The sequence below is a fragment of the Galeopterus variegatus genome, unplaced genomic scaffold (assembly GCF_000696425.1).
Source record: "Galeopterus variegatus unplaced genomic scaffold, G_variegatus-3.0.2 Scaffold6, whole genome shotgun sequence".
NCBI lineage: Eukaryota > Metazoa > Chordata > Mammalia > Dermoptera > Cynocephalidae > Galeopterus > Galeopterus variegatus.
The window spans coordinates 463323-475738 of NW_007726117.1; positions in this window are offsets into that span (position 1 = coordinate 463323).

The window sequence follows — 12416 nt, forward strand, 5'->3', positions numbered from 1 at the left end:
ACAAGAAACTTATAGTAAAAAGCATTTCAAAGATTAAGCATGCAAAGGCTCACAAGGGAACTTTTTAGGGTGATGAAAATGTTCTGTATGTTGACTGTGGTGGTGTTTACACACATGTATACATTTTTCAAAATTCAATGAATGATAGACTTTAAAGGAGCATGTTTTATTATATATACAATATATCTCAAAAAAGTTGATTAAAAAATTAAGTCACATAAACGGATAGAGGATAACTGTATACACAGGAAAAATGTTTGATAGAGCAAATAAAAAGATCCTCTCTAAGAAGGAGACATTTAAGCAGAAACCTGAGCAAGGAGAAGGAAAAAACTGTGTGAAGATCCAAGAGAAGAATATTCAAGGCAGCAGTCACAGCAAGTGTAAAGGCCGTGATGGGACTGAACTTGAAGTGTCTGAGAAACAGCAAGAAAGCCAGTGTGTTCGGAATGTAATGAATAAGCAGGAGATAAGAATAGAGAGGTAGTCAGGGGCCAGATCACAGAAGTTCTTACAGGTCTTGTTAAGAAGCTTGGATTTTATTTTATTTTATTTTTTTATTTTTTATTATTTATTTTTTAATTTTTTTAAAAGATGACCGGTAAGGGGATCTTAACCCTCGACTTGGTGTTGTCAGCACCACGCTCAGCCAGTGAGCGAACCGGCCATCCCTATATGGGATCCGAACCCGGGGCCTTGGTGTTATCAGCACTGCACTCTACCGAGTGAGCCACGGGCCGGCCCTATTTTATTTTTTTTTAAAAGATGACAGGTAAGGGGATCTCAACGCTTGACTTGGTGTTGTCAGCACCACACTCACCCAGTGAGCTAACCGGCTATCCCTATATGGGATCCAAATCTGTGGCCTTGGTGTTATCAGCACCATACTCTCCTGAGTGAGCCACGGGCCGGCCCTTGGATTTTATTTTAAATCTAATAGGAAGGCAGTAGAGGTTTTTAAGTTTCTGAATGATACTATCTGATTTACATTTCAAAAGAATCGTTCTGAAATTTATATGAGAAGAGACTAAGGAGAAGCAGAGAGGCCATTCAAGTTAATGCAGTAGTCCACATGAGAGACGATAGTGGCTTGGACTGGGGTGGATAGTGACATGGGAGGTAAAGAAAATATTATGCTAGAATCGATTGGACTTGCTGAAAGATTAGATAAGGGAGAAGAATAAATAAAGGAATCAAAGATGACTCAGATTTTTTACCTAGACAACCAAGTGAATGGTCAGGCCACTTGCTAGGATGAAGAACACCGGGGGAAAGAGAACAAATCTGGTGATCACGAAAGTTTTTTTTTTCTTTTCTTTTCTTTTTTTAAAGATGACCGGTAAGGGGATCTTAACCCTTGACTTGGTGTTGTCAGCACCATGCTCAGCCAGTGAGCGAACCGGCCATCCCTATATGGGATCCGAACCCGGGGCCTTGGTGTTATCAGCACCGCACTCTCCTGAGTGAGCCACTGGCCGGCCAAAAGTTTTTTTTAGACACACTAAGTGATGGAGTTTGGATGTATTGTTCTCCCAGAACTCATGTGGAAATTTGATCCCCAATGTGGCATTGTTGGAAGCTGTTTGAGTCATTAGGGTGGATCCCTCATGAATGGATTAATGCTTTCCCAGGGTGGTGGGGGTAGTGAGTAAATTTTTGCTCCATTAGTTCCCATGAGAGCTGGTTGTTTAAAAGACCCTGGCACCTTCTCTCTCTCTCTCTCTCTCTCTTGCTTCCTCTTGCCATATGATCTGCTTGTACCCATGGGCTGCCTGCTGCTTCTGGCCATGAGTAGAAGCAGCCTGAGACCCACACCAGATGCAGATGTCCTAGAATCGTGAACCAAACAAACCTCTGTTCTTTATAATTTACCCAGTCTCAGGTATTCTGTTATAACAACACAAAAATGGACTAATACACTAAGTCTAAGATGCTCATGAAATATCGGCATCTGGTTTATATATCAGCTTCTTATGAGTTTGGACAGAACAAGTCAGTGCCAAAATCTTCCTAGTTCTGAGCACCCTAACAGTATTGGATTTCTGGGTCTTTTAAGCTGAGGATAAGCCTCAGAACCTCATTAGCCAACCCTCCTCAACTGGTGAGCAGAATCAGCCCCTCAGCACCTCCCTCTGACCTCTCTACTTTCAACATAATAATTACATTTTGGGTTGATCCCTTTAAGGTAGGCACCTGAGCAGCCTTATAACACTAAAGTCATGGGTTCAGATCCCCATGCTGGCCAGCTGCCAACAAAAATAAAAATTAAAAAAATAAGAAAATAAAGTAGGCACCTGACCTCAATAATTACATATCACTAAGTCCTACTGCAGGAAGATTTTTTGCAATAACAATTCTCTTCTTGGAGTGTTATTTTTTGATGTGTATGTCAAGGTTCAGTCCAATCATTTAATCATTCAGCAGTCCTTTAATGAGCACCTCTCTAGGCCAGGCACTGACTTTGATGCTGGAAACATAGAGGAGAATCAGGTAAACAGATTATGATAGTGTGAGCAGGACTGACACACAAGAGGCACAGAGGCTGAGGAAACTAGGCAAGGCTTCCTGAAAGAGGTGATATCATGGTACATCAGTCCATTTTCTGTCACTTATAAGAGAATACCTGGAACTGAGTGATTTATAAAGAAAGTAAATTTATTTCTTACAGTTTTGGAGGCTGGGAAGTCTAAGGTCTAGGGGGCAAATCTGGTGAGGGGTTTCTTCTTGGTGGGAACTCTTCTGCAGAGTCCCAAGACAGCACAGGGTATCATGTGGTGAGAAGGCTGAATGTGAGCATGTTAAGGTGTCCAGTTGCTCTCCTTATAAAGCCACCAGTGCCACTCCTGTGATAACCCACTCATCCATTAGCCCATTAATCCATTAATCCATTGATTAGTCCATTCATGAGGGCTTTGACCTCATGATTCAGTCAGCTCCCAAAGGCCCCACCTTTCAACACTGCTACAAGCCTGGCCGGTTTTCTCATCGGTTAGAACATGGTGTTGTAAAACCAAGGTCAAGGGTTTGAATCCCCGTACCGGCCAGCTACCACAATAAAGAAAAATTGTAACTTATAGTGGCTGGCCAGTTAGCTAAGTTGGTTAGAGCATGGTGTTCTAACATTAAGGTCAAGGGTTCAGATCCCCATACCAGACAGCTGCCAAAAAAACCCCCAAAAATCAAAACCAGTGCCCCATTGGGGATCAAGATTCCATATAAGCTTTGGAAGGGACAAACATTCAAACCATAGTACATGTGGAGCAAATGTTCCTGCACATAGGTGGTGCTGGATATTCATGATTTTGGCTTCATCAACTGTCTTAGGGCTTGGGGCTTGAAGCCCTTTTTTCCCTGATTCCAAGGAGCATTTCAGAAATATTTATTGATAATACCCTGGGGCATTTCACTCCTGCCACATTGGACAAGTGGAGTTAGGTCCTTGGGGAAGTAACTGCAGGTCTGTGCATGTTCTCTCCACCTTCTGATGGAGGAATTACACTGTGAGTCAAAGCCAGCCCAGGCAGGGAGGTGGATCCAGTATCTAGGTCTCACTGCAAAGGATGATTTAGGTCGATCAGGAAATGGAGGACCACCAGCCTATCCTTGGAAGAGGCTTGTGCCTTGTGAAAATATTCCCCCACAGCTAGTCAGTGAAGCTGAGGGACTTCTTGCATCCCACTCTTCAGCCAACTCCTAAACATTTTTCCTGTCTGCCCCTTCCCATTTAGTCCTATCCCCATCACCCTGGTTCAGCCTCTCAACTCATCACTGAGAAGATTACAATAAACTCCAAATGGTTTTTCTGTTTCCAATCTCAAATTTGGTCAGCTTCACAATCCATCTCCACGTATTTGCTGAAGTGCTCTTTCTGATACTCAGGTCCGGTCTTGTTTCTCCCTGCTTACCACCTTCACCAGCTCCCCACTGCTTGCAGCACAAGGCCAGGCTCCTTAGCCCCCTTGATCTAGTCCCTGTCTGCTCTCCAGACTCACCTTAACTACCCTCCCCCTTCACACCTTCCAGTTCCCTGAAGATATCTCTGCAGGCTGTATCATAATTTGGAAGCTTTGTACATGCTGTTTGCGACTGGAATACCATTCTCTCCATCCCTGCCCATCTGATAAGCTCTTATCCATCCTTCAAAACACTGCTTGGTTTTACCTTCTCCCTGAAGGCTTCCGGTCTTCCTTTGCCTGGAATTATTCACTCCTTCCTCTGCTCCATGTTTGCACCTTGCTACCCCGAACACAGTGTTGCTTGTATCACAGATTGGGAAAGTGAGTCTCAGAAAGGAAAAGGGCTCATCTAGGCTTTCAAGGTGGAAAAAAAAAAAAAAAAAAAAAAAAAAAAAAAAATCCTGATTCCTAGATAAGTGCCCTATCCGCTGCACTCTCAAAGAATTAATCAGATTTTACACACACAGTATTTTTTGTGGGCTGAAACATTACCACTGAACATCTGTCCTTAGGGAAGTAAGCCCTGCTGTGACTCCCTGATGTTCCTGAGGCGTTCCCTGGAGGAGGCTGGACAAGGTGACCTCCAAGATCCTCGAGGCTCTGATATTTTAAGAAACAGAAAATTTCACTATCACAATTCGTGCTTGCATTTTCCCTCCAGAGTTCGCTTTTTGTTTTCAGGATGAAGGAAAGGGAACAAACACTTATTGCACACCTGCTACATATTAGAGGCAATGCTTTGCACACCTTATCTCATCTAACTCTCAGAACAAATTTGCAAGACCTCTGTTGTCCTGGTATAATAGAGAAGGAAACTGAAAAACGCAGACATGGTAAGCTACTCGCCCAAGGTCACACAGCTAGGAAGTATAGGGCGGGGATTTGAACTGTAGTCCTTCTAGCCCAGAACAGGCTCCAAAAGGGGAAAAACAGCCTGACCCCTGGGGCACGTGATGCAAGAAGCGCAGGTAGGATCAGGTCTCTCGGCGCTGCCGGCGCCAGACCGCTTACCCCCGTCTTCGAACTCCTCGCGCAAGTAGACCCGGTGCTGCACCCGCGACCCCAGCGTCCAGGTCGCCAGCAGCAGCAGCCGCAGCAGCAGCAGCCCCTTCATTCCGAGGAGCCCCGTGTCCCCGCGCCCAGCTTCGGAGCACGGCTACTCTGACCAGGTGCTCCGCGCCGCCGCTGCTACCTTGACCCTGGTGCAGGGGCTCGGATCACCTGCACCTCGCACCTGGCTGCCTTTCATTCGTGGCCTCAGGGCTAGTGAAAGCCGCAGCCAATGGTTAGGGACCACATCCTGAGGAGCTAATGGGGGGCCAACGAAGTGTTGAGGGAGCTACAGGGCAGGATCCTTAGGGAGCTGGGGAGTGGTAGAGCCAGCTGAGACTGGTCTCTGGGGTCCTGTGAGCCTGCTCAACTTTGGTGAAGCTGGTTTCAAAGCTCTCTCCATCATCCTTCTGTCCCTCCATTCCTCCTTCCCTCTAACCTTACATCCATCCATCCATCCACCCATCCATCCGTCCACTGGGCCTATGAAGAAACAATAACAGTGTCTGTTTTTATTTTAACAGCAACACCCAGGGCCTGAGGGGGCTCAGAAGAAGCCCTAATCCAGCACAGGACGTCAGGGAAGGCTTCCTGGATGAGGTGAGGTGGAGGTTAGCTGGGCAGGAAGAAATGTGGGGAGGGAGGAAAAGGAGCAAAGTGAATACTATGTGCAAAGGCCGGAGGAGGGAAACACTTAATATCACTTCTGCAACTCAGTATTGTACAATCGATGTTATTAGTAAGTTAATATCAAGTTAATATCACTTCTACATCAACTCCATACTGTACAATCAATGTTATTTCCCCCATTATGAGGAAAATGAATCTCAAAGAGGGCAAAGAGCACGAGCATTTGTTGATCATCATGTTGTGCGCTAAGCACCACACCAGGCACTTAACATGCATTATATCATTTAATCCTCATGCCAGTGTGTGAGGAGGGTGTTGTTATGCTCACTTTACAGATAAACAAACTGAGGCTCTGAGAGGCAAAGTGACTTGCCAAAGTCACACAGAGATGGCATGGGGGCCAGAACTCAGGCCTCGTTCTAGTATCTTCACTAACTTTTATTTCTCATATTTTACTATTCAATAGCTATTTATTGAGATACTACCATGTGCCAGGCACTGGGTTAGGTACTGGAGATACAGTGGAGAACGAGACTAACAAGTTTCCTGCTGTCATTGAGCTCACTTTCTAGTGGGGGAGACAGAATATCATAAAGGAAGCAAATAAATATCAAATAATGATACACACTTTTAAAAAGTAAAACAAGGTAATGACTTAGAGAGTTAGAGAGAGATGGAGAAGGCTGATAGGCTGAGAGAGGGGTGGGGATCAGGGAAGTCCTCCTTGAGGTGACACTTTGGTTGAAATGTGAATGAGAAGCCATGTATTGATCTGGGGGCAAGGGTTCCAGGAACAGGCAACACCCAATGAAAAGGCTCTGAGAAGAGGAATGAGTTTGTCTCATTTGATCATCAGAAAGATGGCCAATACGGCTTGAGCACAGTGAGCAAAGAGGACAATGTCAGAAGATGAGAAGTTGGAGAAGGAGTTGAGTCAAGTCTTCAAATGGGCCTGTAGGCCATGAGAAGGATTTATGACTGGTGCAATGGGAAGCACCTAAAGGAAGTGACATCATCATATATATACTTTTTTTTTTTTTTGGAGCTTGCCAGTACAGGGAGCAAACCCTGGTGTTGGTGTTATCAGCATCATGCTCTAACCGAGCTAACTGACCAGCCCAGATTTATTATTTATTTATTTTTTAAAGATGACTGGAGGGTCTTTTTTAAGCAACGAGCTCTCACGGGAACTAATAGAGCGAGAACTCATTCATTAATCCCCTCCCCCAGGGAGAGCATGAATCCATTCATGAGGGATCCTCCCCCATGACTCAATCAGTTTCCAACACTGCCACACTGGAGATCAAATTTCCACGTGAGTTTTGGAGAGGACAACACATCCAAACTTCATCAGATGTCCTAATGGAGGTAATGAGTAACAACTGGATATATAAATCTGGAATTCAGATAAGAGGTCTCAGCTACAGATATAAATTTCGGTTTTTTTTGGTTGTTGTTGTTGTTTGTTTTTTAAACATGACTGGTAAGGGGATCTTAACCCTTGATTTGGTGGTGTCAGCAGCATGCTCACCCAGTGAGCAAACCAGCCATCCCTATGTGGGATCCGAACCCATGACCTTGGTGTTATCAACACCACTCTCTCCCAAGTGAGCCACGGGCCGGCCCCCAGCCCAGATTTATATATTTTAAAAATATCACTTTGGGGCCGACCCTGTGGCTCACTCGGGTGAGTGCGGCGCTGGGAGCACAGCGGTGCTGGGAGTGTCGAGGCCGTGGGTTCGGATCCTATATAGGGATGGCCAGTGTGCTCACTGGCTGAGAGTGGTGCGGGCGACACCAAGCCGAAGGTTACGATCCCCTTACCAGTCACAAAACACAAACAAAAACAAAAACAAAAATATCACTTTGGCTGCAGTGTTCTAAGTTGGGGATGTCAATGTATAATAAGTTGGGGATGTCAAGTATACAGTAAAATATATATAAATCTGGAGCTCACAGAAGTGATGTTGACTACAAATATAAATTTGGGGCATATAAGTGGTATTTTAGGCCAGATAGCTAAAGGAGATCTTTTTAAGAGGGAGGAGAGATTGGCCAAGAACCATGCCAAGTACTCAGTCCTAGAGACCCCCAGCCCTAAAAGATGGGCAGAGAAAGTGGATGTAGTAAAAGAAACCACGACTGGCTCCAAAAGAAAGAACGTCCTTTAGTATTCTAGGTTTTTTACCCCCTGGCAGGGTGATCTTCTCTTAAAGGGAATGCCAAAATTATGAGTCAACTAATATTTACTAGTTGCTTACTATGTGCAGGGCACTATGCCAAGTGCTGGGGAGACAAAGACAGATAGGACTTAATCCTTGACCTCCAGGAATTCTCAGTCCAGCCGGAGAGATGAACCTTTAGGCAACTAACTTAGGATCAAGGTAGCCTAGGTTTGGTGCTCTAATGAAGGCAAGGACAGCAAGAGCACAGAGGCAGAGAGATGTACCAGACAGCGTGCAATGGCTGTACTTGCATTATCTCACACAGTCCTTGCAATAGCAATAACTATTGTTATCTCCATTTTACAGAAGAAGAAACTGAGTCTTCGAGATGGTGGGTAACTTGCCCAAAGATACACAATTGACAAATAGTAAAGCTGGGATACACAGCCAGATCTGCCCGACTTCAGAGCCTAAATGCTTAGTCACTCTTTTAAATTTTGTGACAGTCTGATAGGGCTGGAACATAAGGTTCCTGGGAAGATGATGGGTCCAGAGAACAAGACAGAGGGAGTAAAATGAAATGGTAGAACAGGGCCAAATTGGTCTAGGCCTTAAATGCCAGTTGGAGGAGTTTGGATTTGGTTCTTCTAGGCCAGGATGTTTCAGTCTCAGCACCACTGACATTTTTGGAGCAGATAAGTCTTTGTTGTGGGGGGGCTGTCCTCTGCACTGTAGGATGTTTAGCAACATCCCTGGCTTTTACTCATTAGATGCCAGTAGCACTTCCATGGACAGTTGTGACAACAAAAGATGTCTCCAAATATTGCCAAATGTCCCCGTGTGTGTGCATGTGCATACAAAATTGACCCCAATTGAGAACTGCTGCTCTAGGCACTAGTGGGGTTCAGGGTTTTGAAAGGAATATAACATGATGAGCATTAGGAATGCTCTCTGAACATTAATAAACTCTGTTATAATAACCATTGTTATGCTCATAATGTGAGCCTTTGTGAGAAATTGTATTATGTTTCAGTTCTGATAAGTTGAAACCACCCGTACTTTGGTAACATTCCCATGGAATCTGTTCATTTTCCCTGAAATGATAGATTAGGTTGACCATGTGCTCCTCAAGGGCAGTGACCACTGTGGCTTCTTTGTTTTTATGTTCTCAGTTCCTAGCAAAATGAATATTAAATGAATGAATGAATTTTAAAGTTTTTTTATATACATAGTTGTATTTATTTTTAGGATATGCAGAAATCAGAGATTTGTGAGAGGTCTGATATATAGTAAAAGGCAAGTATCTTATAAGCAAAGAAAGATGTCTGTTTTCATCTTTTGATCCAAAAACTCTACAAATTGATGAAGTGCATAGACTTCATTTTTTTTTTTTTTTTTTTAAAGATGACTGGTAAGGGGATCTTAACCCTTGACTTGGTGTTGTCAGCACCACGCTCAGCCAGTGAGCGAACCGGCCATCCCTATGTGGGATCCGAACCCGGGGCCTTGGTGTTATCAGCACCACACTCTCCCGAGTGAGCCACGGGCCGGCCCATGCATAGACTTCATTTTCAGGTCTATTTTCCAAATGAGAAAAGTCCATGCAATATTTGCAGCATCCACAGAGTTTTCTTTAATATGTAAGAATATACTGTTAATTGTTCACTTCCCTTAGTCTGTTTGTGCTACTATAGCAAGATAACTAAAAATGGGTAAATCTCTAAAGAATAGAAATTTATTTCTCACAGTTCTGGAAGCTAGAAAGTCCGAGATCAAGGCACCAGCAGATTTGGTGTCTGGTGAGGGCTACTCTCTGAGATGGTGCCTTTTTGCTGCATCCTCACATGGTGGAAGGGGCCAAAAAGTGATGAACGTTGTGTCCTCACGTGGCAGAAGAGATGTAAAGATCAGGCAGCCCTCTGAAGTCTCTTTTATAAGTGCATGAATCCCATCTGTTATGCTCTTCATGGCCTAATCACCTCCAAAAAGCCCCACCTCTTAATACCATTGCCTTGGGGTTTAAGTTCTAACATATGAATTTTGGAGGGATGCATACATTCAAACCATAGCATCACTGTATAAGGCATTTTGGGGTGTCTCAATGTGATTTAATTCAGTATTTATTGAGCTACCTCTATGAACCAGGCACTAAGAGAGAAACAAAGGCACAGTTTCTATCTTCTAGATGTATCTAATTGAAAGGAATGTCACACTTACAGGGCCTGTATGACCTTGTTCTGTTCCTTACCAAAGACGTGATCTTGGGCTAATCAGGGCCGTATTAAAATTTTTGTGGGCACTAGGCACTTTTGCCTTCATGCGCTCCTTCCTCCATTAAAAAAGGATATATTTAGACTGCATTAGCATAAAGATAAATATAGTGCATGCTAAATTTATTATTATATATTAATTACTATTGTACTCATTTTTTCTTTTGGCTTAAAAAAAAAATTAAAACATTTTCTTGGGCCCCTATAAATATCATGGGCCCTAAACACCATGCTTACTGTGCCTGATGGATAAGTTGGCTTTGAAGCCAATTACTGACCTCACCTACTTCTTATTTCTCTCTCTCTAAAATTTCAGTTTTGATGGTTGTTATAAGATCACTTGTGGTTCTTTTTCTCCACTGTGAACCTAGAGCACTTGGCCTGACCTCACCTACTTCTTATTTCTCTCTCTCTAAAATTTCAGTTTTGATGGTTGTTATAAGGATCACTTGTGGTTCTTTTTCTCCACTGTGAACCTAGAGCACTTGGTACAGAATAAGCACTCAATAAGATGAATGTGACATTATCCACACAGTGCCAGGATACAGTAAACACTTGATAAATATCAGATTTATTTCACTTCGCTTCCTGGAGAACAGTTCAGCACATGAATAATAGACATCAGAAAGTTGGAGTGTGCAGACTCTGAATGTAAGGAATTCAGATCATGAAGGATTGTGTGGGTCAATCAGCTTTTCAATTTTTTATTTGTTCAGTGTATCCATCCACTAAATTGCAGCTGCAACACAATCTGTCATTTAGCTATATATGTAGGAAAGGGAAGCATTCAAAACCAACAATTTTATATTCCAGTAAGGTGTATTACATATGCAAGGAGTTGTACCAGTATTGACATGTATCTCCAAATCCTCTGCAGATTTAATTACAAAGCTACAAAGAGAGAGCATAAATTATGCACTAAGGTGCATGTTTTAGAAATCACTGTGTAGTCCTGGGAATTAGATAGGAGGAGATCTTTGTAATTGATATGCTTGCACTTAAGGATTGAAACCCTGAAGATCAGTGAGAACTTGTTTCTGTCTAAAGACAGTGTGTCAGTGGTTCTGCAGAGCTAGCTGGACATTTAAACTCCAAATACTAGATATGCGGAGGAACGGGGCTTTTCAAACGGTTAATCCGATCCTGCCCAGGTCTCCCTCTTCAGCCTCATCTCCCACAACAGGATCACTTGTTCTCTTTGCCCCACTACATTTGGAGGAACATGCCATTTCCCAGGTGCACGGTACATAGTCTCAAGCCTTTGTGCCTTTGCCTCTATACTATCGTGTTTGCCTGGAATATTCATCCTCTCTTCATCCTGGGAAACTCCAGAGAAAGTGCCTCTTCCCAGTAGCTACTCTACAAGCCTTAGTTTCTCCTCCCTGAGAAGGAAGCAAAGGTATCATGTCAGTAAGCTCAGCTGAAACATTATTTCCTTTGGAAGTCTCTTCTACCTTCCCTAGAGAGAAGGGAGGAAAAGAAATGCACTTGTATTGGACACCAATTACATAGAAGCACTATGCTGGGTCCTTTGCATTTATCCTCTTATTTAATCCTCAGGACAATTTTGTGCAGAAGGTATGAGTATTCTTATCCTCAGTTGCTAGGTCAAGAATCTGTGGTCTAAAAGATTAAGTATCTTGGCCAAGGTCTCCCTTCTAGTAAGCAGTGGAGGTGAAATTGGAATTCAGGTCAGCCTGGTTGTCTCCCTCAGGCAAGTCAGTTGTCCCATACTTGGGACTTTCAAAACCCTTCCATCACACCCCCACCCTAACATGTTTCACTGTGTGATAATTTATTCCTATACCTTCATAATCTGTCTCCTTCACAAAACTCTTGAACTAGAGAGCAAATCTTAACTTCTTTCTGTATTCTTAACAGCTGATACAATGACTGGCATACAGTTGGTGCTCAAAACATATTGATGGAATGAGGTGAATAATAACAAAGCACTTTGCAGTTTGCAAACCATTTTCAAATATATTATTTCATTTAATTATAATAAGTGTAAGATGAAGTCTCTGTTCTTGGAAGCTAGCGTTACAAATAAGAAAACAAGCTATATGCAGGTGAAAACAAACAAAACAGTTTTCAGAACAACAACACTGTATGCAGATATAGTAAAGTAAATTAAATGAAGCCAAAGAGAATGAGGACTGAGAAAAATATTTTTAGATTTGGAGAGAAACCCATCTTAGACCCCCATTTAGGGGAATTGGTTGGGACATTTTTAATACCTTATGTTATTTCATCCTCACAAAAACCCTGTAAAGTGGGCCGGCCCGGTGGCACACTGGATAGTGCGCTGCTTGGGAAGTGCGGTGGCGCTCCCGCCCGAGGGTTCG